We start from the raw sequence: 27,470 nt of genomic DNA on the forward strand, positions 1-27,470 counted from the left end.
GGTGGTATCTTTTTAATGCAAGCATGCTCTGTTTTTGTACTTGTAAAAATTTGGCAAATATTCTAAAAAATACCATTAACCTCCAATGCACTCTTTTCTGAAGAGAGTGTACTAACCCAGACAATGCTAACCATAGAACATCATACCATTCAGATAATTCATTTAGAATATTTATTTACCCATCTTTCTCCCAAGCATCTCAGAGCCCGAGGCAGGGAAGTTACATTTCAGAGCGAGGAATAAATTCCTTAGGAACAGGAAAGCACAGTGTGTAACAGACTTCCCTCTGTGATACACCTTTGAAGATGCCAGCCACAGATGCAGGCGAAACATTAGGAACAGCATCCACCAGACCATGGCCACACAGCCCAGAAAACCCACCAGAACCAGTTGAATCTGGCCGTGAAAGCATTCGACAATACAAGAAAGCACTTTGTTTGGATATACTAACCTGCACTCTCTTTATGTAGCAACTAGATGACTCAAAGAGGATATCTCTCTTACAGAAAATGTTTGAGTATGCTTTTGGATTCAGATTTTTATGAGTGAATGTAACCTATGCCTGTTCACTATTTATGTTTTGGTTCGCTCTTAGGGCCCAGGGGACAAGAGCTCAATGAGAATGTGCAGTTGGTAAGTTTGCTTACATATTACCAACTGCAAGGGTCTTACCCTCCTCAGTTCATCTGGGTTACAACAGGAGAAGGAAGGCTTACAGCTCAGTTGAGGGAATTGCTTATATTTTTACAGGCCCAAGTCGAGGAAAAACCTGCAGCAGCTACATCCTATGCAGAAGAACAAATGAGATAAAGAAGCCCTGCTTAATTAATAGTTTGGACTTTTTTGCTGTTTTTTATTTATTGGACGCTGTTAGTAGTTGTAACTGTTTTGAGTTGTTTTCTTAAAAGGCACTGAAGATTTTGTATAATTGAGTTGTGCTGTATATCTATACATATATATGTTCACTATTATTTATCCCTAAATGATAGAAAGTTGTGCTTAAATTAAAGGTTTGTTAATTTGTTCAAGCAATTTCATATTTGTTTGTCAAGCCACAGGGTGCTGTCATTATATTAACTTTTTAATTTTCCTAGGTCTCCAATGGAGATTGATGTGGCCAAAAATAAGTAGGTTACATGAACATCTACCATAAATACTTGGGTATAAGTCGAGTTTTAAGCACATTTTTTGTGCTGAAAAAGCCCCCCTCAACTTATACACGAGTGAGGTGTATTAAAAAAAATATTTTAGAGTTTTTACTTTGTTGGCCACCAGAGGACGCAGTTTTTAGGATAGCGGCACCAAAATTTCAGGGTATCATCAGGTGACACTCCTGATGATACCAGGCAAGTGTGGTAAAGTTTGGTTCAGGGGGTCCAAAGTAATGTAACCAGCCCAGTCAGAGAGGTGCGTAGCCTGCCTCAAGAAGTTAAGAAGGTGAGAGGGTCTATTACAATAAGTTTTAAGTTATCAAACTTCAAAATGTGGAACTTATGAAAATCATAATTTCTGAAGCCCCATCACCTGTTCAGTGTAAAAGATCTGAAGTTAGAACATTCATGAAAAATTATAGTTCAAATTTTGCCTGGAAACCTCCAGGAAAACAAAGCCCCTTCTGTTCCCAGAACTGGTTCCATTGTTTTCTCCCATCATGAGTGGAAGATACTTCTAATTTTCTGCTGTAATCTCTCTTCTTGTAACAAGCCCATAAGATTTAATGTTGCCCTCTGGAACTGTGCAGAGCAAATCTTTGCTCTCTTACATGTGACAATCATGCAACTAACTGAGGAGTTTGATTTTTATGAGGTTGTTTACCATTGACTTCCCCAGTTGTCTACACTTTTCCACTAGCAAGCTGGGTACTCATTTAACCACCTCACAAGAATGGAAGGCTGAGTCAACCTTGAGACAGCTACCTGAAACTGACTTCTGGATCAAACTCAGGTCATGAGCGGAGCTCAGACTACAGTATTGCAGCTTTACTCACTGTTAGAGGGACACTACACATGGAGGAATCAGTACTGGTAATGAGACAGGAAACCTAGGACTTTATGCAGTTTAGGAAAATGCATTGTTTTGAGCTTTATTATTAGCTGTAATTCAGCAGTCTTTCTTTGAAATCCCTTTGTTACTCTGAAGACAGGAACTGAATGTCCTGGAAGGTTAAAATGGAAAAGTAAAAAAAAACCCTCAGATAAATTAGAAAAAAACATTAGAGATTTTCAGTTCTGGTGCATCTTCTGTTGCTTTCATTAGAAATCTTTTATGTAGCTTTCTAGTTCCTAATGCCTACTGAAACAAAGCACAGAACTGCACTCATCCTTTTCATTTTCCCTTCCACCCTTTCTTTCCCTGTCTTTATCCCTTGTCTTCTCCCCTGATGAAATTCAGATTTTTAGTTCTATGGGACATGGATTGTTTGTTGTACCATTCTTTAATGTACTGCACAATGATGATCAAACAGAGACTCTTGGGATTTGTTTTGATTTGATTGCAGGATTAAAGTGCATGCAAGGATTTATTCCAGTGTGAATGTATGATACTTTAATGTGATATATTTTCATATCACATCAGAGAATTTTGGTCCCCATTGCTTTTATTGCTGGAGTCCTTTCATCTTCATGATTATTTCCTCTCTATTTCTACAGTTTTGCTTAGCAAAGTTCCCAAGAGAATTCCAGTGAATGACGAGAGATCAAATGCCACATGGCTGGAGGGATCCAATCATTCTTACCCTTGCCTGTGCTTTGGAAATAAGTAATAAATAGCAGACTTTAAATGTTTTCAATTACTTCTCAAGAGGTGTGTATTCCCTAGTCTAATCATATAAGTTAGAACTGAATTTGTATTTGTACTTTTGAACAGCTCAGCTACTGGATCATGAAGCAAAATGGCAGCTGTTCAAGCAGAAGGAGGAGGAGGAGGAGGGGGGGATTGGATTTATATCTCCCTTTTCTCTCCTGTAGGAGACTCAAAGGGGCTTACTATCTCCTTGCCCTTCCCCCCTCACAACAAACACCCTGTGAGGTGGGTGGGGCTGAGAGAGCTCTGAAAAGCTGTGACTAGCCCAAAGTCACCCAGCTGGTGTGTGTGGGAGTGCACAGGCTAATCTGAATTCCCCAGATAAGCCTCCACAACTCAAGCGGCAGAGCTGGGAATCAAACCCGGTTCCTCCAGATCAGAGTGCACCTGCTCTTAGCCACTACGCCACTGCTGCTCCTAGGAGCTGCTAGGCTTGGTAAATGCCCTAAAAATTCGGTAAAATTCAGATTTCAATTTATGAGGGCATGAAATTATCTGCATGCCCAAATAAAACAAATAACATATTCAGTTATACCCGAAAATTCAGGTATATCCAAAAAAAATTGAGTCCATTAGAATTTTTTTTTGTATTTTGGTGTGTTTTTCACGTTTTAGCTTGCAGGGGGTGCATTTTTAAAGCTAGTGGTGCTGACATTTCAGGGTATCACCCAGTGACTGTCCTGATGACACCACCCAAGTTTGGTGAAGTTAGGTTCATGGGGGCCAAAGTTATGGACCCTCAAAAGGGTAGCCCCCATCTTCAGGTAGCTCCCATTGGAAACAATGGGGGATTGAGGCACCCCTTTTGGGGGTTCATAACTTTGGCCTCCCAGAACCTAACTTCACCAAACTCAGGTGGCATCATCAGGACAGCCCCCGGGTGATACCTGAAATTTTGGTGCTGCTAGCTTTAGAAATGCAAAACAAAACACAAAAATACCCCACCCCCCCCAAAAAAGCCTGAATACCTTGCATTTGGATTCATTCATATTTACACAGGACATAGTCAGACAATTATTGTCTGAATATTCCTGAATTCGCCCAGATTCAGGCCGAATCTGGTATTTGTTTCATCTGAATCTCCAACCCTAAAAGCTGCCTTAGTATTAATTGCATCTCTTCATCTTGTTCTACAATATATGTATATTTCATGTATTTATTTATTTTCACTGTCAAGTTGCAGCTGACTTAAGGCAGTCCCAAAGGGTTTTCAAGGCAAAAGACATTCAGTAGTGGTTTGCCATTGCCTGCCTCTGTGTAGCAACCCTGGTGTTCCTTGGTGGTCCCTCATCCAGGGCTGACCCTGCTTAGCTTCTGAGATCTGCCACTGTCACGCTAGCCTGCACTATTCAAGTAAGGACATCTTTTTAATACAAATAGATATACACTGAGCAACGGCTATACACAGTGGATCCAGTGCCTGATCCAAGAGTTGATGGACTGTTGAATTGGTAGTGCTGCCATGTATCAGCTTATAATGAAATTAAATAAAATACACACTTTTAAATTGGGAACATTTGTAGTTTCCATCCATCAAGAGGTCTCACACTAATGAATAAGCACACAATTGACTGTGTTATAGATACTATATGAACTAAGGTGGTATTACTGTTGAGGCCAAAAAACATACCAGTGCCTTGATGCTATCTTGGAGCTCAATTTGTAATGTTGGGCATTTCTCCAAAGCAAGTCTTAAAGGTGTATTGCTTTTAAACACAAATAAATTATTCCTGGGACAGAACTGACTGGACAGATCATCATCTTGTCAAAGGAACATGCTGATTAGCAATCAACCATGCCTTGTCTCCTCATTCCTGACTCTTTAAAGTGCTTTGAAAAGACTTGCTGAAGTGTTTTGGAGCTCAATAAATGAAACTGGAAATGACATAGTACACCATCCACATGCTATACATACAAGAAGGCTCTGTACAACAGTTGGTTGTTTCACGGAAGTAATCTAAACTGTAATTTGAGGAAAAGGAAACATGCCATTCTCATTAGGGAAGTTATGTACTCTGCTGCCCTTCTGTCTGATCTCCACATCCCTATGAGTGCTGTTAAAGAAATTATCTCCATCCTTTATCTCATGAAGGGTAGCAGTCTGATCCCCCAGGCTCTGAACTTTCTGTTCTGTGAACCCTTTCAGCATGTACTTTGACAAGAGAAGTGATCTTTCTTTTTTTGATGTCAGGTCCCAGTTGACTCATGGTGAACTAATATGGTTTTCAAGGCAAGAGACATTCAGAGGTAGTTTGCCATTACCTGCCTCCATGTCACAACCCTAGTGTTCCATTGAGGCCTCCCATCCAAACACTTGCCTGGGTTGAGGCTGAGGGTATGTAATATCCCCTCACTCTCTTTTTGACCAGATCTTGTTTGTCTCAAAAGGTTCAATTCCTCTTAGAGGACTTACCCTTAATGTACTTATTTTGTTGCTCATTTTTTAGAGGCTGCAATCCAAACATATCTCAGCATGACATGCCTCCAAGGATGCCAGCCATAGATGCAAGCAAGACGTTAGGAGCAAAAACAATCAGACCACAGCCACACAGTCCAGAAAACCCATAACAGCCAACTATGGTTTCATTTATTATCCACTTTTGCCACACAACTCTGTAGGCAGTGAAGTTTTGGCAGGAAAGAAGCCAGGCATACACTAGGACTCTGCATTCATGAAACCATAGTTAAGACTATAGTTAGCAAACCAACTTCGCTTCCTAGATTTGTGGACACTAGTGGCCTGCAATCAATTCACTCTGGTTAATTAATGAAACCATGGTTTAGCAATGCATCCAAACTGACCCTTGGATTTGGAGGCTGTGAGGATATAATGTTGACTGGATTTAGAATTTTTCAGTGTAATTGCCCTAGTCTCTAATGCAGAACTACTCAGAAGCAAGCCCCATTGAATAAAGCAGGAGCTTTATCTGATTACTGCACCGTTGGTCTCTTCAGAAACATCCAATCTTATATATCATTTAAGTTTAGATGTTAGGATCTTTAATGAGTAAATTTAAAGGCACCCAATGAAAGCTTGCAATGAAAATGAATCACAATATTATGAATATATTATGAACTGTTCTAGTTGTCTAACCATTTTCATTTCTACAAATGGATAAAGAGCTTCTCCATTTGATAAAAAAATATGTCAACATTATTCTGGGTGTCAAATAATCTGAGGAATGAAATGGGAAATGATTCAGAATTCTTGTATTTTAAAATGAAGCCAGGATTAAATGTAGATAGACTTCTCTGCTTCTGTGCACAGCAGATATTACTGAACTGTTCCAGTTCAACCTCTATGTCAGAGTGACACGATTACCACAAGGTTTAATATAGAAAGATAACCATCAGCAGTAAAGCAAGGAGGGAAAAATGATTGTAAGTGTAGTAAGCCAGAAGGCTATGCAAGAAAGAATTTATCTGATATATAGGAGTGGATTCTGATCACAGTTTCACTTCCAGTTAATTTTCTATTAGGACTGCTTTAGCGCATTACACAGATTTTACACAGAAAGCACTTATGTTTAGGGAAAAGCATAAAATTTCTGTGTAGCACAGACAGTTCATTCAACTGGAATTTCCATTAATACATGAACTGTGCATGTAGAGTAGCCAAGTTTGGAAATTTCTGGAACCTGAGGTTTGGGTTTGGGATGGGGAAGAATCTTAATGGGATATAATACCAGTGTCCACCTTCCAAAACAGCCATTTTCTCAAAGAATTGTAATTCTGGGAGATCTCCAAACAGCACCTGGAGTTTGGCACCCCTATGTGCATGTGTGCAGCTGCATGGGCAGCTACACATTGACTTGGATCTACCAGAGTGTTTTCCAGTGATGGAAAAATTTTGTCTATAGAGCATGACTTTTTCACTGCAACCCCCAATGCCCTCTAAAATGCTGCTTTTTAGGGGACCCTCAGAAACATTTTGGGAGGTATTTGGGGCTGCAGTGAAAAGCTGGAAATAAGAAAGTCATGTTCCATTGTATTGTCGAAGGCTTTCAGCCCGGAAACCACACAGCCCGGAAACCACACAGCCCGGAAACCACACAGCCCGGAAACCACACAGCACCCTCATGTTCCATTGTTAGTTGGGTATATTTGACTGGCAGCAAAGCTCATTGTGGGGGAGATACAATGAGTCCTAGGAAAAGGTGGAAGAGGAAAAATCTTATCTACAATGGGCTGTGATGGGACTGTAGCCCACCCCCATTGCTCCTGGTGTGATGCTTGCCACTTACCTAGTTCTGGGTCTGTGGCTTGGGGTGGAATTTGGATAGTTGAGGTGGGAGGAGGTAGGAAGAATTTGCTGAGCCTGCGGAGCAGCTGCTCTGCAGGTCCAGTCTGAGGCTTGGGTGTTTGGGGTTGTGGGGAGCGGGAGGGCTTTGTCGGGGTGAAGCAGGTAGGTTTGGGTGGGGTTGAGCAGAGCATGGGTCAATGGGCATGCAGGATACCCAGGACTTGGGTGTGTGTGTGTCCTGCATGGCAGTTGGCTAAGGGTTTGTCATCAGATGTTTGAACTGTTAGCCAATTATTTATGCTAAGATGTTACACTCTGTGACTCAGGCTTGATCCCTTACAGTCCAAAAATCCAGTCAGGGACACTTGGGAGTGAGAAGTATATATATTTATTTCAGCTGAAATAGAAATAAATAGGCTGTCTCACCAGGGCAGAAGCAAAGACTACATCTCAGGCTCCTCATCATATAGCAGTACACCAATCAATCATTAGCACATCATTGATACATCATTGCTCACATCACTTCGACCCATCCCTAGAGAGGGAACCTTTAGTATGGTATGGTGGATCCAAGCTATGGTTTTCACATATTTTTCTACATTTAAATGTAAGCATGGTAACATATATCTAACTACACACAGTCTTTATGGAGCAGTACTTTTTCACATTCCTCCTCACTTTAGTCTATTCAAATGTCAAATATTTTGTTCATGAGGATCAGTGGCCTCCCATGAACAACATAGGAAGCAAAGTGTAAATCAGTAGTAGAAGGGGGAAACTGGCAGAATTCATAGCCCCCTTTTTCACAAACAGAAATGCAATTCAGCTGAGAAACTCCATGGTTACACATGTGTGAAGCTAAGCGCCCTTCTCTCTCAGAAAGGTGCTTATCAAACATTCAGTGGTGCATATTACAGGTTTGTTTGTTTGTTTGTTTGTTTGTTTGTTTGTTTGTTTGTTTGTTTGTTTGTTTGTTTGTTTGTTTGTTTGTTTGTTTGTTTGTTTAGAACATGCTGTCTCTTCAGGAAACCTATACTTGGTACCCGGTTTGCTGTTAGAAATTAGGTATAAACATATCGATGCTTTATAAGGGTTTCTCAAAACTCAGGTGTATATTCAGTGGGTCCCAAAAACAATGCTGTTTTGTCATTTGTCAACCCAGTGTTTTATGCACTGGGCTATAAAATATATCTGGCATAGTTACTTGGTGGCACTTGATTTTGTCCTCAGCATAAGTGCTAAACAAATCAAATAACATGAAGACAGAGGAGACTACAAAAGATTGTAACGGAAAAGAGATATTTGAGAAATGTGGAGGTTTCATCCTGGTCTATCATAATAGTCTATCATAATAAGAGAACAGGGCAAAGAACTTCTGGATAGGATGACTGGAGAGTATGAGTTGGCTTTGCTCTTTCAAAACATATGTAGAGAGACTTCTGCAATCTGCAGCTATTTGATTCTCTGTGCTTCAAGAAAGACAGGCCTAGCAAAATTCCTGATGAAATAAATGAGAACATAGTCTCCATGAATACAGCTTGCTCATCAGCTACAATAAAAGATAAATAACCAAGCAGGCAGAAAATATAGGGTTGGAAGAACAGTACCTATTCTTTCCTCCTCATGGCAGAAACACTACTTAGAAAATGGGGGGGGGGGTGCTTTCTGTGATACAGATTTACATTTCAGTCCTGCAAGTAAATGGGCTAGTGAAACAGCTGACTGCTCCGCTCTCACAGTGTAGGAGTTATTTACTTTCTAATCCCTTCCCTTTTAGCCCTGGCTGGACTAGAATGAAAATCCTTGGCACAATGTATTAGGAGAGATGGCAACAGCACAGGAACCAATTTACAGGGTTTCACTTGGCTAGTTTTCTTCATTTGACTCCTATTAGCTTTGATAATGTATCTTCACCATTAATCAGCCCAGATGAATAGAAGACCAAGCCTTGGTAATGTATGTGCCTGTATGTTTTTGTACATAAGTAGAGGAAGCATATATGTAGAGGAAGGATTGAATTTCTGGACTACCTTAGCAGTATCCACAAACATTTTACTTTAGCAATATCCACAAACAGTATCTGCATTCTGGACTATCTTAACAGTATCCACAAACATTCAAGGCACTGCCGACTACTCCATTCTCAGAAATCAGCAGCAGCCGAACATGCTCTAAATGAGGCTAGACATAGGATCTTATTTGATGATACAGAAATTCTTGACAACTCCAATATCTAATATGTCAAGGGAAGACATGTTTCTATCTAATTTCTGACATCTACTATCTACACAGGGAAGCCACTGAAATCCACAGACACCAGGATAGTTTCAACAAAAAGGAAGAGTCTGAAAATTTTTAAAAAACCCTGTCTATTAGCATTAAAAAACACCAAAAGCAAAAAACAGAGACATTCAAATGCAACTGCAAATGAATTTCACCAAGGCCGTTTCCACAATGCCCCTCGAGGTGCCAAACTGCCGGCAAGGAATTGCCTGCCCGTGGGGGCGGAGGCCGCTCGTCCTGCCATAGCGTGCGTGCAGCCCTCAGGGGAGGCCGGCGGGAGGGACAGAGGCGGCTCACATGGAGCATAGCTGCCCCCTCCCCCGTCCCACTCCACCTTGTCCCCGGGCATTGCCGCCCTGCTGGCCTTCCTGAAGCCCCGCCTCCATGCTGCCCTCCTTGACCTCCAGAGTGGAGGACAGTGAGGGAGGGGCTGCAGAGGCCAGCAGGCCAATGAGGACACGGGACAAGGTGCGGAGTGAAGACGGGAGAAGGGAAGCAGAGTGTTCCCCGGGCAAGGTGCCCGGTTAGCACCCAGCCGCCGGGAGCACGCCTTTGTTAGCGGCAAGTAAAACAACTCCTTTACAAGGAGTTGTTTTAGGGCGGCCTGACACCTTGCCCAGCCCTGGGGAGGGAGGAAGGCATGGTCAGGCTGGGCGCTGCTGCCTGTGCGAATGGCTCCCTGGGGACAACATTTATCCCGTCCCCAGGGCGCCATAAAAAGGCCGTGCGGAAACGGCCCAAGACACATGCTAATGCAGTTGCAAGTGCAGCTGCATTGCTTATCTTCCCAGCAATGTTCCACTTGTCTGCATTGTTTACTCAATTGCTTGAATGTCTGACAGTATGTCCATGTGTTCAGCTGATTAAGATTATGTTGCTTGCTGGACTTCCAGTCTGAGCAAATGGCAGAGGATGGCTGGACTCAGATTTGTTTTGAGACCTGAAAATCCAGTCTGCAACTTTAAAGACAGCTGCATGCATCTCCAGATAAAGAAGAGAGCAGGGGAATGCTGTACTTGCTCCTGAAATGATCTCCCCCGGATGAAGCTATGCAGATACTCAAATTGCAGAGTTCAACCAGAGTGGACAAGTAGGAGTCTGCGAAATTGCCATCATCCCTAGCTGGAGCCACTCTTCTCTCCCAGTAAATTTGGGAGGATTACATATAAACCATGCTACTGCTCCCAGCACAATGCTTGCCACCTATCTGGGTCTGGGTCTGTGGCTTGTGGGGTGAGTGAGGTTGGACAGGTGTGACTTGGGGTAAGTGAAAGGTAAGGACAGAGGAAGGGTAAAAAGAAGTGGCTTGGAGTCAGGGAGGGTGGCAAGGTGTGGCTTGGGGTGAGGGAGGGTTGGAAGGTGAAGCTTTGAGGGGGAAGTTGAGATGTGGTGAAAGGCAGGTTGATAAGGTGATGCTTGGGGTTGGGGGAGGGTTGGATAGTGTGGCTTGGGATGAGGGGAGAGTTGGAAGGTGAGTATTGGGTTGGGGAGGGTAGAAAGGTGAGACTGGTGAGGGGAGGATGAGGGGAGGATGGAAGGGGATGCTTGGGTGGGGGAGGTAGGAGGGATTCTGGGGGCCCACGGGTCAGATGATCCACAGGCCCAGCCTGTCTGGTGGACATGAAGATGGGAGGTTGGAGCAACCACAGATCAGCTGATCTGTGGGCCTGACCTGTCTGTTAGGGGTGGGGGGAAGTAGAAGGACCTCTGTGACTGGCGGAGCAGCCGCAGTGGAGGATTCATGATCACTAAATTCCATTTTCTTAGCCTTTTATTGTTTATGATGGATAACAAGTATATTATGGACAATTTCTACAGTGGGGGATAGGTGGGAAGTCAACTTAGTTGCTTGTAATTTTTCCAGGCATTTTGTAGTTTAAGTGGAAAAACTGGTTCACTGTTGTGTAGTCATTTTGTTTATTGCAGTATTGTGTAGTGGTTGTAGATTTAAAAACTCAATAAAATTATATTTTAAAAAGATCATATTGCTTATTATCATTTCTTAACCCAAACCCTTAACCACTTGATGGTACAATCACAAAAACCATGGCTAGGAAGCAAAGAATGATAGCACATGTGATTGCATCAGTGAGTGCACAGAAGAGGGGATAAAAACTTGTGGAATCCCAAGCTTTCAAACAAATGTGTGTACAGTTGTCACTTATAGTTTGGCTCCTGCTGTATTACAGTCTTTGGTCATTTCATATCAACTTTTCACTGTTTTCCCTCTGATTGCATTGTATTGGTCCTGTCTTTTTTAAGTTAGTTTTCAAACTGTGTTGTAATAGAAGAGGCTAATCACATGACTATGAATATTAGGTTTTCAAGGGAATTTACCATCTGCAGGAATAACCATTGTTTCCGATTTCATAGGTTTGGCTTGCACTTTACTTTGGTTTGATTTTAAAATGGATTTAAATGTGGGCCTGGTGAAGGGAAACAGCTTCGCCATGCGATCTGCACGGGCTCAGGATCTTATTTGAATCGTGCTGCAACTCGTTCTGAATATTTACAGGCTCTTAGTAAGCACACCCACACTCTGTCTGCAAGGGGTATGGATTTCTTGTGTACCAAATAAAATCACATGTTGCTTTGCATGGGTTGCAGCACAGCTTAAACAATATCCTTACCTCAATGCAAAGACATTCAGGGAAACTCCTTTGTCTTTTGCCACATTGCTTCTAAATCAAGAATTCTGGAACTGAAGAAATAGAGTTTAAGTTACAAATAATTTCTTCAGATGGGTGGCTCCTGATGGAAGTCTCCCTGGTTTCATGAAGGCATTTCTGTTTAGGGTTCACAATTATCCAACCTGCTACTGTAGCTGTGGCTTTTAACAGGATTTTGCTGTGAAAGGATAATCAGACAGTAATGTTTCTTTTCATTCTATGTAAGCCTTCAACGTCTGAATTTTGCATGACAGGCTGCTGATAAAAGACACAGCAACATACAGATCAAGCCCACATTCTGTTAAGTAGGCAACCTAGAATACAAAATGTTCCTGAAAAGGTTCTGATCCCCCCCTCCCTTTATTCTTCAGTTTATGTATTTGGTACATTTTTATCCTGCCCTTAGTCTGAGGAGCTCATGATGGAGTACTTGGCACTCTGCTCCTCTATTTTGTCCTCACATCATCTGAGGTAGGTTAGATCTGAGTAGGCTTTTAACCGCCCCCCCCCAAAAAAAAGTCAATCACTTGGCAAAACATTTTTCAGTCCAACAGATGATATATACAGAAGCCTCTCCCTTTCAAGGTTATTCCCTGCTTTCTGAATCCGTTCAGGGAAGCCACATTGCAATCTAGATATTCTGTTTGATACTTCTGAAACTGTTGGTGAAGGAGAAGAGGAAGCTTCAGTTACTCCTATGGCCTTTTCTCATTTCTCAAGGTATGACAACAAAGTAGGCATAGTAGAGAGTTTACTAAAGGGTTAAGGAGGGGAAAGGGGCTGCATCTCTGGGATCTCTGAGTTGCAACCAGGCAACTTTGTTTCAGATCAGCTGCTAGTAGCTTTTATACTTGGATGCTTCCTTTGTACTTTGGAGGTTATTCTCCTCTGTGTTATGATCTCTCCTTGTGCTACACAGCATATTCTTCACTGCTGCGCATTGGGCCCAGAGATAGCACAAGTAAATACAGAACCTCTCTTTAATTAAAAACTCATCACGTTTATGCATTAGGCAAATATCATAGCTTCCCTTGTGGAATTTCTGGACATCTGGCAGACTTATGCTGGCTTCTGCTTCCATCTCTCCCTGCAGAATAATGTACAGTGAACAAACCAAATGCCCATACCCCCACCCCCACCCCCAAGCTCTCAGGTAACATGACAGACTGAAAACTCCATACGTTCCCTCCACACACAGATAGCTACCAATGATGAATTTGAGATCATGGTCTGTTGCATAACTGAAATTAACTAGGTATTCTATTTGGAATGAAATCCATGTTCAGACCCAGAAATTGCTGCCAAGCTTGGAATCAGGTAAGGCCATCTTTTCTCAAAGGTTCATTTGTGATTTATATGTCCCCAGACTGGTGGTCACTTCTGTGATGTTGGACCTAATTCCCATGCATTAACTTTGAATAACAGAATCATAAGATATGTTGCCATTTCCTGATGCTTGGCCTGAGATTTGGTGGGATGAGCATCACAGCTGCACACTTGTTCCACATGGTTTTGTTATTAGAACTTTTGATTTCCTTGCATTCCTCCATGGAACTCAATGCAGTTGATGTACTTTGTCCCACTTTCCCTGTTTTATTTTCAGAGAAGCATTAAAATAGGTCAATTGAAGAAAGAGTGATTGTTCCAGCATGACTGTGAATGGGTTAGGTTTGATGTTGGGTCCAAATCAGTTCACATTACTTGGATGATCCATCCACTGGAAAGCAGTAGTCATAGCTCTCTAGTGCTATACAAAGTGACTCTCTGGTGATGACTGATCAATGCAAGTAAATATTTTGGGACTTAGGAGTCAGCAAATAGGAGCAAATACAGATTTACATGTTGACATATTTTCAGTTTTCAATATTTTAATATGTAAAGTGAGGAAAGAATAGATTATCACAATGGTTAATTCTGAAGTCAGAGCAGCTGAAACTTGTGTCTTTTCTAACCTAGTGGAATGTCATAACTAGGGACTAGGATCTGTGAGGTTCAGGTACAAATTCCCCCTAACACATGAAGCTTGCTAAATAGCCTTACTGTAGTCACTCTTCTTCAACACAACCTATATCACAAGGTGGTAGTAAGGATAAAATGGAGGAAGGGAGAATTATGTATACTGCCCTGAGTTTATTGGAGAAAAATTGCTAAATAAAGAATAGTGCCTGCACTTTTCTATGAATCCCTGCTAAATTAGATACTACATACAAGTAGATCATTCATTATTAGTATGTATATATTTATGGGCCTAATGAATGCCTAATAAAGGTTGTTGTTGTTGGGTTATTTATGGGCCTTAGCTATCTATGGGAGCATCTTGTCCAGCTCTTTATGGTAACTTTATTGGAATTAATGGGTTCTTTGGCTCTATTTTACTTTCATGGGATGCACTGTGGAATCCAAGAGGCAGGAACAGCTAATGCAGACTTATGACTTTAGCTGGAAATCTGATCCCAATCAACAAAGCCTCTGTTTAACCCTAACTACTTTGTACCTTCAAATCCAAGCATCAGGAGAACTCAAGTTTGCATGTTCTGGCAGCATAAAATAGTGACACTATCTCCTACAGAAAATCAATGTAGCAGCTTCTGTGTGCAGTCTTGTGTTGTTAGAGTGCAGCCTAACTTGGCTTCTACCATTAAGAAGAATAAATGTGAAAGCATGCTTTAAATGTAGCTAGTAATAAAGAAGATGAAATGTTTTTTCCCCACTTAAACTTTTCATAACTGCGTCCTTTTGAAAACCTCAGATTTACTTCAGTTTTTCAAGGTCATCCCACTAAGAAAGAACCAGTCCCAGGGGAAAAAGATTCTTATATTCATTTTCCCCTGGCAATGGTTGTTTATAACCCAACACCTAAAGCCAAGTGTTCAGCAGGTTTGTGGGGGCTTTTGATTTCTTTAGAGATCAAAGGCCAAAACCTGCTTTTTAAAAAAGCACTACATTGTGAAGTTCAAGCTTGAAAGGGTTATGAACAGGAAAAGCAAAACATGTTCACAGCTTTGGTCTCTGTTTCCCAGTGAGTAATCAGTAATAGTAACATGCTGCTTTTATGATGCAGTAAAGGGCACTTTAAGGTCTAGTGGAAAGTGCTTTGAATATTTTATCAATTTTTTATTTCTATTCCGCGAATATGAAATTACTACCTTGGAGCACTTGAGCCAATTGCAAGTCATGTCTGGTCTTAAATATTTATTTCCTTTTGTATTTCTCCAGTCCTACATCACCTTTAAAAGTGTTTGAAGCAGGCAGCTATTAAAACTGACTAGGGCAACAAAAGCTGAAGTATTGAAATTGCAAGTCTGTCATAAAGAATTGCCAGCATTTCGTAGTTAAAAGACATTCAGTTCTAGAGGTGTTAGGGGACTTGCCATTTGCTCCTAAAAAATACTGCTGCTATCTCTCTGGTTCATAATGTAACCTGCTAAGGTTGTTTGTGTGTGTGTGTGGGGGGGGGGGGTTAATTCCCATCTCAGATGGGTGCAGAATTCACACAGACAGTGGCAGGAAATGTCTGATTTGACCTGCAGGATCGACTCTACTCAGCCCCCTCCCAGGGGTTCCCATCTTCTCATGGAGGGGCCTCTCTCTCTCTCTCTCTCTTGAGGGTAAATGCTGCCGCCATCTTACCTTCATAGGAGTTTCCCACAGGAGAGGGTCAGGACCCCCCAGCTTCCTTTCCAACTCTGTGTCTTCTGCTTTCCCAAAGGAATGTTTTTTTGGCCTGTTGCAACCCTGGAGTAATAGCCACTTGCCACCTGCCAGCCTTACCCTTTCCTGGCACTTCCTTCATGAAATGCATGTTTGAGACCATGGAAATCTATGTGGTTCAGAGAACTGCTACCAGCATCTAACATTAAAAAGTATTTATTAAAAAGATAATATTTGCAAGCATACATTTAGCACAACACCAGATTGAACAATAAAAGTGGCTTTCATTGTTCTCCTTTCCTCCATTCTATCCTCACAACAACTCTGTGAGAGTAGGCTGAGAGTGTGCAACTGGCACAGGGTCAGCTAGCAAGCTTCCATGGCAGTAGTGTCATCCATCTCACGGGATTGTTATGATGACATTATGAAGAAGGGAACTAAGCAAGCTATCTTGGGCTCTTTGGAGGAAAAGTGGATGTGTGTAATGTGCTGCCGACTAGGGTGATCCTGTAAGGTTTCCAAGGCAAGAAATTATTAGAGGTGGTTTACCATTGCTTGCCTCCTTATTGTGAGCCTGAAATTCCAGGTCAGGGTGGAGAAAAGGTAAAATAAAATTATCTTTGATAGACATTGCTCATAACCATTTGCCTTCATCAAATCAAAAATCACAGGTATTGTTGTTCTTGAAAGGAACTTATTTTAATGTCCAGTGGGCAGGTCTTCACTACAAACTTACACCAAATTTTATACTAGCTTAATTATCATGGTTTCTTGTAATCCAGTCTTAGAATTGTTATGATGAGATAGTGAGAATTCTCTGTTGGAGTTCCTAGCCCTAAACGAAAGAGTTGTAAGGTCAATTTAAGTCAGAATTACGAATATGTTAAGTAACCCTTATGAATCTAGCTGAGTCACAGGGGCAGGGGTTAATGTGCACTTACTGATCTCTATGGACTGAGAGTGAATGGTTCTTCAGGCAGAAAACATGGTATTCAACTATTTTCAGCTCATTCTCCTTAGGGGCTGGACATTGGTCAGGAAGCGTGCCAAATAAACATTTATTACTTACTTAAACACTTTATATTTATATTTTAAATATTTTGTTTTACTAAATAATTAAAACATTTGTCAAAATAAATGGAGGAGATGTAGCAATGAAGACTGCCTTTGGAAGGTCCATGGTCAGTGCCAAAGTTCACATCAGGAATGACAGTGGAATTATTATTACAGAACCCAGTCACTCTCAGAGGGGTTAATTCCTGGATGCAGAATGTATCTGAGAATCTTTCAGAGTCCATGCATTAGCACCAAAGGTCAGATTATCTCAGCCCTGACTGCATTTTAACAAGAGCTTTTATAATCCCAAAAGGCAGAGGCCCCAAAACTATCTTCTGTACAGTAATGACTGTAGTTCAAACATTGTTCTTGTGCTGCCCTTATAGTCTGTCATGGCCTCTATCTTACACAAATTCTTCGCTGAAGCAATCCTAATGTAGTTATATGCACGGAACGGTTCTGGCAATGATAAAAGCACTAAATCCCCTCAAATGCATTTCATCCTGATAGTGAGTAATAGTGGGTCTTTGTAAAATGGAAAAGCAAACCAAAGTAGGAAGAAGAGCCTTAGGATGTAACATTCAGAATGAGACTGCAATAAGCACCCTCATCCCCTCTGCAGATACAAGGCTTTAATTGTATTGTAGTTCTGCCTGAATAATGTAGACAATAGGTTGCATTATTACTTTTAATAGAGACCAGGTTTAATTGTATTAAACACAATTATATTGTAGTTCTGCCTGAGCAACACAGACAATGGAATTCATTATTACATTTAACTGAAAATGTATTTAATTTTCTAGTAAGTAATCTCATTGAAATTGAAATGGGCTACTGATTTTTTTGCAAAAAAAAAATTGCCTCTGGCTGTACCTTTTTATTTTATTTGGTAAAATAGAGTTGTCTCTATTCAATTAAATGTTCTCCCTTTTAAAAAAATTATGGTAGGAAAATATTTTTAATTTTTAAAACTACTGTAACCTTGTTAGTAGCTCATCATATTTCCTGTTATAGCCAGGAATGTGTGTACATATGTAGAAAATATATTCACGTGCACAGACTAGCTGCTTTATTTAATAATGCACATAGTGAGACCTAGTTTTTACATAATTTTCACTTCAGCAGCTAACCCACATGCACTCTTACCATTCACACACATACACAACAATAAACTCGGTAATTACCAGTTTCTTCATCCTGTGCGACTGGATTCTCTCTATTCCCTGTGCTGATGTCATTAATTCAGAAGTATGGCTACAGAAGGTCATATGTCAGTGGGTGAGCATCTGTTTTTAGAAGATTCCCTACTCAGTCTCTAGCATCTCTGGTCAAGATGATGAAGTAACAGGAGGAGTGAGAGACTGGAGGGCCACAGCCTAACAGTGTTGACAGTACTGACTATGACAAACAAATGGACTCAGTAGTTTCATGTGTACATTTGCTCATTTGGAGCTCATAGGCTAAAGAAACCAGAGTTCTGCTTCTCCCTGGGACTGGCAAAAATTGTCTTTCCCAGTGAAAAATGGGAAATGAACCTTAAGGACTAGGCATAATTTTGATGCCTCTAGGACAGTTGTGTGCACTTTAAGCCAAATAATCCATTTCCTGAGTCCAGCTGTAATATTTGAATCAATTCATGTGATAGTTCATTGATGGAATCTACCACTGTCATCTATGGAGAATTCCAAATAGATGCAAGACCTGGGATCAAGGACTCTTCCATTTATGGCTTTATTGGAATTATTCCATTTATCATTCTCTAGGAAATGAAATTAGGTAGATAGCTGTGGGGATGAATTATTGCATTCAGGGAGAATTTGTAGTTCAAACAGAGGAACTGTGAAGCTTCCAACTGCTGAGCATGCCTGGAAAATGTAGAAGCATTACATAGTTACATAGTTATATGTAAGGTTGTTGTGGGCACTGGAGAAACTGCATTTCTTGCCTGGATAGACAATTAGCCATCCTAACCAATGTTATCATTCCTGGCACAGTTGATACAGATATCAGGTTGGTTGAAAGCATTGGCAAAGCTCCCAGGGGATGGGGGGTGTGCCACACACCGAGTTCATGGATTTGGGTCACGTGGGGGAGGAAATTCCCCCCAGCCCCTTCCCCCCCCGTGGTGCCCCCCACACTTACTTTAGGAAACCAAGCAGGCTGGAGAACAGGCCTGCCTGTTCTGATGGGAACTACATTTCCCAGGAGACTCCTGGAATGAGCCTTACTCAGAACAGGAAGGTCAGCCTGTGCTCGGAAAGCTCTAAAGTAAGTGTGGGGGCACCCACGGGTGTGTGGATTTCTCCCTTACAGCACTCCCATGTGCCCTTCCACACTTACTTTAGAAAACCGAGCAGGTGAGAGAACAGGCCTTCCTGTTCTGGTGGGAACTACATTTCCCAGGGTGTCCTGGGAAATGTAGTTTCCTCAGAAGGCCTGTTTACTCCAACCCCACGGCTCCATTCCTAAAGTAAGATAATGAAGCCCTGCAGAGTGTGAACATTCTCTCCCTTCGGCACCCTTGGGTGCCCTTCCACACTGCTTTAGAAACCAGGAGCAGGTGAGAGAGAACGAGGCCTTCCCTGTTCTGGTGGGAACTACATTTCCCCGGGGCAAAATGTCCTGGGAATGTGAACTCCATTACCAGGCCCCCTGCAAGTGACACCCCTCATTGACACAGTTACTTTTAGGGGAAACCGAAGGCAGGCTGGAGAACAAGGCCTTGCACCATTAGTGTGGGAACTACATTTCCCAGAATACCCTGGGAAATGTAGTTTCTACCAGAGCAGGTGCCAGCCTGCTAGTTTTCATAAAGTAAGTGGTGGAAGGGTGGGGGGCGCGAAAAAGCCAGAGTGCGCACCAGCATACTCTGGCCCAGCTACGCCTCTGCTTGAAAGCAAGCAGACTGAAGTTAAATCCAGCGAAGACGGAGGTTCTCTGGCTTGGTCGGGGGGAGAGACTTGTGGATTTCTGGCTGCCAACCCTGGATAGTGCAGCTATACATCTAGCTGCATCAGTCAAGAGTCTAGGTGTGATTCTGGAATCCAGCTTATCGCTGGAGGACCAGATCACAAGGTCCGCCCAGATTGCCTTTTTCCATCTCAGACAGGTGCAGCAGCTGGCTCCATATCTCTCCAACCTTGCCACAGTAATCAGTGTAATGATCACTTCAAGAAAAGACTACTGTGACTCACTCAATGCTGGCCTACCTTTGTCTCTGATCTGGATATTAAAGCTCATTCAGAATGCAGCCACAAGGCTGCTTACTGGGGCAGCCAGCTGTGATCATATAACGCCAGTTCTTAGAGAGCCACACTGGCTGCCAGTTGAGTTCCAGATCATTTTCAAAGTATTGGTATTGACCTTTAAGGCCTTAAGTGGAAGTGGACCTGCATAACTTCGGGACTGCATCCCCCCATATTACCCTACAAGGCCCCTCCGTTCACTGGAGGGGAACCTCCTGGTGATCCCCGGTCCGAGGGATATCCAGCTGGCTTTGACAAGAGCCAGGGCTTTTACAGCTCTGGCTTCAGCCTCGTGGAACAAATTGCCTGGTGATGTCAGAGCCCTGCAGGAATTATGTCAATTCTGCAGGGCCTGCAAGACATGGCTGTTCCACCAGGCCTTTCTCAACTAGTCAGCCGGATTGATTGAACACAGTATAACATCTTCAGTCTCCAGGGGGAGGGGTGAGGAAGGAGGGGGTGATGGTGGGAAGAATGAACTTATATTAATTATCATCTCGGCATTTTTAAATTGTTGGTTAGGATTTATACTTTTAATGTGAATGTTTATGGAATGTCTTAACCTTGTTGTAACCCATCCAGAGCTCTTTTGGGGATTGGGCAGGATATAAATCCAATGAAATAAAAATAAATAAATATGTGTGTGTTTCTAGAGCATTTTTATATGGTAAAAAAATACTTCTCAAACTAAAGGACAGTCACAACTGCAAAGTTCCTAAGATTAAATAAAAGGACTACCTGATATCTTACAAAATATGAATTTACAGAAGTTGAATCCAGTGGCTTGGTAGGAATGTATCTGTATGATTTATTTCACAGATTACAGTACATTGTTCATATCTTTGCAATATCCAGAACTGAAATTTTTTATTTTCCCTCTTCTATCCACCTCTGCACACTTGGCAAAATGTTCAAGATTTCCTTGCACCAAGAACCAGATGTAAGAAATTCTGTGCAAAAGACAGAAACAGAAAGTTTACAAAAGTTGCACTTTTCTGTTCATTCTGAAAAGTCCAATCCTATTAATTAAGCCTCGATTTTTAATTGGGGTCTTGACCATCTGCTCATAGGTAAGGTAATGGGGTGCTCCCTAGGCATATGCCTCACCATGAGACAAAGCAGTACATTGCCTTATCATAAAAGTTATATTTGTCTGTTCAGAATTAGCCAAGCATATAATTAGCAAGTTGTCTAGCCATCTTTAAGCCTTCTATTTTCAGCAAATTCTTTCCCATGAACTTTGGCAAGGCATCCCTGCTGCTTTGTAGAAAATTCTGGGCTGTGCTTGAACACATGCTTAATTCACATGTTTGTTTTGTCTAACCATTAGCATACCTGAGTAGAGATAGTATCTATAGAAACACCCCCATCCTCCCTACAGGTGTCCATCACAAGAGAAGATTAATTGTGGCAGGTGGAGTATCATTAAAGGAAACTTTCTAGGTTATTTAGACCATTTAATAAATGCATGTGTTTTTAGAGCTAGAACACAGTCAGGGATAGAACACTGTAGCAGAGCAAGGCTATTACCTTCCTGGTATCACATTCTCTCTAAAACCTGACCAGTGTGTTCTCTAAGCCCGAGTAAGTAGGCATGAGCTAATTATCTGCTCTTCTCAAGGTAAACTATGAAAGTTTTAACCACAGTACTTAAAGGCAATAAGGCTTTTCTAATAAAACATTAGAGAAACATTTTTAATAGTAGTTTTTTAAAAAGCTTTATCTTGTAACAGTAAGTGGATCCACTTGTATTTCTGCTTCCCAGTTATTTGAACTAATGACTATTAAATGCTGCCAGTTATTCATTCCATTTATTTCCCCCATTTATCTGTTCCAGGGAGTCTCCCATGTTATTTTCTTTTAGTAGCCCCCCCCCTCTCTTTTTTTTTACTTCACTGCATTTTATTCATTTGTAAACAGTGCCTTCTCAGCTCCAAAATTAATTTTTGGTTTGTCACACAATACAAAATTTATTACTCAGAAAACGTTTGCTTCAAAACTAATCTTTATTTTGAAAGTTCTAATTTTAAAAACCCCTTAGAATGCATTTTTTTGCCAAGCCTATATTACTCTCAAATTCAAACAAACCTTGCATGAAGCAGCAAATTGCTTGATAGGATTTCTTGTATATAAACTAGCACAAGTTTGAGGCAGGCACAGTTTCCTGGTTTTTGTAGGCAGTGTTCATCACTATGATACAAGTTACTGCTATGGGTATCTACATGATTTCATTGTCTGTCAATTAGGTATGAGCTCCAGTATTTTTATTTTTTTTGGTAAATTTTGGGTTAAAGTTTAAAAACCTGGAAATTTTCAGTAAAGCCTATACTTCAAAAATTTCAGTTTTCTCCACCATGCCTTCTCAAGTCCATGTGGATTTGGGAAGTAGCAGAAGTGGACTTGGGAAGTAGCAGAGGTGGGGAGGTCAGTTCTCTCCCCACCCCCCACACTCCAAAAGCTGGTAAAGCCAAGTCATATTTTCTTGGGGGTTTTTTTGGCAGTAAATAAAAAAACCAAAAAACTCAATAAAGTTTTTTTCCAGGTTTTTGGCTGATTCAGGTTTACTGAATCTTCACTCCTAATGTCAACAGATGGACAAACTTAAACAAGTTATACTTAAAGAGTCTCTGAAGGTGATACATTGAGGACAGGTTTGTTATCTGGGCCAATGGAACAACATGAACAAATTAAAAGTTATAATTATATCTAATTCTCAATGGTTCACCCTGCACAGCACAAATAAGGCATTCTGAGGACACACACAAAACAAGGGCATTTTGGGGAGGAACTCTGCACAGCTTTCCCTCTCAAACATCCTCAGTCTGCCTTATTTCAGCCCAAGTCATCCTATTTTGAAGACACTAGGAGGAGGACTTTTTTCCTTCAAGTCATCTGTAAGACATCTCCTGCCTGGCTGTGTGGAGTTCAGGATGTGTCTTATGTTTCCCATCCAACAGTTCAGCTCTCAAGTCAGTTTCCTCCTCACTTATGCCTGACATTTTGTGTGCTGCTGAAGGGATTTTCCCTGCCACCATTTTCTGCAAATTGCCCCAGGATGTTTGCACTGCAGGCACCAATCCTGAACAGTACATAGTTGAACTCTTCTCATCCTGCTGATTCCAGCAATATATGGTTTTCCTATTTTTAAAATTTTAATTGAGGTGTCTGCAGAAAAACACAGACATGAATACGAGATCCTTAGCTGCTTGATCCTTAATCTGCCACACATTGAGAAGCAATGGGTAGACCTGTCGCTCCATGGACCATCTTCATTTTTTCTTTCTGCACAGAAAAACTAAGGTGGTCAGCAGAGGACAGGTCTACCCAATGCTTCCCAATGGGCAGTAGACCAGTTTTCCAAGCAGCTAAGATTCTCATATTCATGTCTGCATTTCTGCACAGAGACCTCATTGAAAATAAAAAATAAGAAAACTATATATTGCCAGAATTGGCAGGAAGAGCTGAGTAAAACTATGTACTCTTCGGGCTGAAAAGACACCCAGGATTAGCGCCAGCAGAGCAAATGTCATGGGGCAACCTTCAGGAAATGGAGGCGGGGAGAATCCCTCCAACATCACACAAGCTGTTGAGCGCAAGCTGAGAAGGAAACTGATCAGAGACCTTAATGGTCGTGTGAGAAAAAGCCTCGTTTCTCCTCTGACACCTGTGCTGACTGGAACAAACATGAGATACAGCTTTTTTTTGGGGGGGGGGGATAAAAAGAAGTCAACTCTTTTTAAAGAAATCCCTCAGACATCTTTTTTGTACTGTGAGGAACGGAACAATATGATGGAATTGGTGAATATTTAATCCAGAGACTGAAGCCATGAACAGACAAGACAGTTCTTTTTACAAACCTGAGGAAAACCTCAAGTTTGTGGAAAAATCTGAAAGATACACCAAATATTAGAAGCAGTGCTTGTAGCCAGTGGTGGGATTCAGCAGGTTCGCACCACTTCGACAGAACCGGTTGTTAAAATGGTGCTTGTAAACAACCAGCTGTTACATTATTTGAATCCCACCACCAGAACCAGTTGTTAAATCATTTGAATCCCACCACTGCCTGTAGCTTTAAGAAACAGAGACCCTCGGGGCTCATTGCTAGGCAAAAAAACCCTACAATATTTCAAATCTGCCAATCTTGACATCAGTCAGTAAAATGCAGGGGGAACAGCAGGACTCTTCCAGGGCTTTATGACCTTTGAGAGAGGACTCATGGGGGCAAGGTCTGGCATCAACCACCAGATAACTTGCTAGCATGACTCATCCAGGTCCAATTACTTGCTACTGTTCAATAGGTGCAACACTATGAAAGCCAGTGAGTGTACTGGTCAGAGTTGTGAACTAGGATCTGGGAGACACAGGTTTGAATCCCCACTCTGACATGAAAGCTCACTGTGTGACCTTGTGCCAGTCACTCATTTGTAACCTAACTTACCTCACAAGGTTGTTATGAAGTTAAAAGGGTATTTCCTATACATGCACAAGTACCTAAGCTCAGTTTGCACAATTTATTTGTTTTCGCTAGGGACCTAAAAAATTTAAACCAAATACCCAGGAGACTTTTTGTTAAGTTTTTCTATTTTCAAAACAAACACTTTGTTCAATGCCCTTGTCCAGTATATTTCTGTTCAGCACTAACCTGTTTGTTCTGCTACTGTCGCATTTCTGCTGGTGCTGCAATTATGTTAGCACAGTTTGTGAAGCACTTCAAAATCTTTCAGGATGAAAGACCCTATATAAATGTAAAATAGTATTAGATAAGTAAGTTAAACAGTAAACACTTTATTGATTCAATGTCTCACAAAATCTTAGAACAATTACTGCAAATAGGGTTGGATCTGAGCCCCATCACAAGAATTGAGATTTGGTTAGAGACTTGTAAACGAAAAATAATGTAAATGGCAGTTTCTATGGACATTCAAATGGGGCTTCCACCAAAGAGAGTTGGTAAGCAATCAAAACTTCAGCCATGTATCCTAGTAACCTTAGCTAGAGTAGCCATTGGTCTCTTGAGCAGAGGTCCTGGTACCTATTTCAGTTGCATCAATAAGTCAGATGCTGAAAACTTCATTGTGAGCATGTTCAGCAGTCAAACATGAGAAAAAGAAAAACAGGGCTACACCAAGCAATGTGCCAGTAAACCAAAAAAAGGGGGAAAGATACAAGTGACAGGCAACAGCTTTATGATCATGTGAAGCCCTAATGCATTTTGCTGTATAAGCTTCATAAAGGGGATGATAGTTCCCTTTTTCTGAATCTCTCCAAAGAAATTGAGTTCTATTATTCATCAGGAACCTGTATCTTTTTCCCCTTTTTTGTTTGCCAGCAGGCCACAATCAATCATGAAATGATCCCCTTTCTCCTTACCTCTTTGACTTGAACCATGTGCCAAACTATTGTGCAGTTTGATGGCTGCACAATAGCTGGGATGGTAGAGGTTTCTTTCCTTCTGCCTTGTAGCTGCTTTTGCAAGTGTGCAGTGGGTGATACATGCCCAGAGTAATTTGATGGTTGAGTCAGGTGACTGAGTGATGAAGGTTGGGGACTACAACTTCCACAAGGGTGTGAGAAAATGCATAACATAACATTGGCATCAACGACTTCAATTAACTCCAAACAGTAATACTTTTTAAAACTGTTTATACATAAATGATCGACTGGTTTGCTCACTCTTTATTTATACCATCTCTAGAGCTGTGCACTGAGAAGACAGCTTGGCAGGGAACCAAGAGCTCTCACTTGGCTGTGTGAGAATGTTCAAACACAAAATACTGCTAGCACCACTGCACTGTTTAAACACTGCTTGAATGGCTAGAGACCAGTCGAATTGCAGGGAAAAAAATCAGCTCCCAGTTCATGAGTCATGGGCAGAAAGTGATCCCAACTGGTAGGTGTTTGAGCATCCCCCCCAAAAAGTGAATTTTATTAGATGCAACATGACATAAGGATGAGGAAATCAGAAACTACATAAATTTGCATGAACTGAACCTCTCTTCACCAAACTAAGGAAATAGTATAGGACAGGAATGTCTAGATCCCAATTGTAAGATTGCTCTTTGATAGGAAGTGAGTTCACCAAAGATTTGTTAGTGTCAGGACTTTGAGGGTTTTTTTCCTTTTTGTAGAAAAATTGATAGGAAAGGCCATCTGCTCCCGGCTGTGTATGTGCGAGCTGTCAGGCCAAGTATGGCACAGGCCTGACAGGCTGGTAGCCCGAGACTTCCCTGTGCTAAAGCTGGAAAAGACTGATAAGTCAGTCATAGGATCTCATTCTGCAATACTCCTCATGAGTGTAGGAGCTGAGTCAGCTTGCAGGAAAAAGCCTAATGTAGTGTAGCCAACCTGACCTGTAGTAGTGCGGAGGGTGAGAGAATAGTCTTTCTCCCAGAATGCTGCCCTGTCAAACCTGAAACATAGTGCCCTGAAACGTAGGATTCTGTTTTGATTCAGAAACTCCATATTGGGACTGTGTCTGACCTTGTGGGCAAGAATGCCTCCAGGACTTCCCCACCCATCCACGCAACTTCATGCCTGGCCCATACTCAGGAAATAACATTTGAATATGAAAAACAGCACAACTTGGGCAAGACCAGTTTTTTTGTCTAGCTCTCTTAATCTGCTCAAGGGTCTCTCTTTGACTTATCCTCTTGTGACCATCTAGGTTGCAACACCCATTAAGGGTTGTTGCCTACTTTGTCCAACAGCCAGCAAAACCCATTAAGAGAATGGGTTTGGATACATCAGGTTAATGGTTTGGATACTCAAGACCATTATCTCATCTTGGAACATTAGGAAAAATCTTGACTTTTGGATGGAGACCTGAGCACCTTTGTTGTTAGATCCTGTGGTTACTGGAACTTGCTTCCCACCTGGTGGCCAGGATATCACCATCTGTAATAGAACAGGAATTTCAAATAAAACAAAACTCTTAGGAAACTTGTCTGGCAATGAGGCCCACTCCATACTTTCAGGGGCAACTCACCTTGGTTGAGTCAAGCCTATGTACAACTGACAGTTGCAATAACCGAACCAGAAAATACCCAGAACAAGATGATGGTGAATAACCAACTTCCCCCTCCAATCTCAGGCCTTGTATATCCTCAGCTGAAGGTCACAGCACAGCAAGGGCAACATGACCTTGACCAGGGTAATCATATTACCAATAATTAAAAAATATTTTCCAAAGTGCAGCTGTATTATTCTGCTGCAGCCAACCCAAGATAGAATTTGGTGACATCTGAAAGGTTAATAAGTGTCAACCAGAGTCCCAAGAGTCTAGTTTCAGGTGAAGAATGACTAAATGGCATCACTATGCATTAACACTTATTTTCTAAGGTAGGTCTATACATTGGTTGCTTCTTGTAGAAGAAGAGTCGGACCCCCAGTTTGAGAATTTTCTTCTTTTCTTTGTTCATGTTCAGTTAATTGAATTTCCTTGTGAGCAGTATTCCTTCAGGAGAAGGCCTTTACAACTGGATCTATTTTTTTACCCAGCTGAGGTATTTCATCAACTGGGAG

At 41.5% G+C, this 27,470-nt stretch overlaps 1 long non-coding RNA gene across 1 annotated transcript; it reads right to left on the bottom strand.

The window, feature by feature from the left end:
- Positions 1-20,821: 20,821 nt before the first annotated feature.
- On the bottom strand, positions 20,822-25,390 carry LOC125427003. Its single transcript, XR_007243619.1, has 3 exons — positions 25,320-25,390; positions 24,592-24,684; positions 20,822-20,899 (listed from the first exon to the last, which is right to left on the bottom strand). It is a non-coding gene; the product is annotated as an uncharacterized LOC125427003 (long non-coding RNA).
- Between the last annotated feature and the right edge of the window lie 2,080 nt (positions 25,391-27,470).

Source organism: Sphaerodactylus townsendi, linkage group LG02 (assembly GCF_021028975.2).
Source record: "Sphaerodactylus townsendi isolate TG3544 linkage group LG02, MPM_Stown_v2.3, whole genome shotgun sequence".
Lineage (NCBI taxonomy): Eukaryota > Metazoa > Chordata > Lepidosauria > Squamata > Sphaerodactylidae > Sphaerodactylus > Sphaerodactylus townsendi.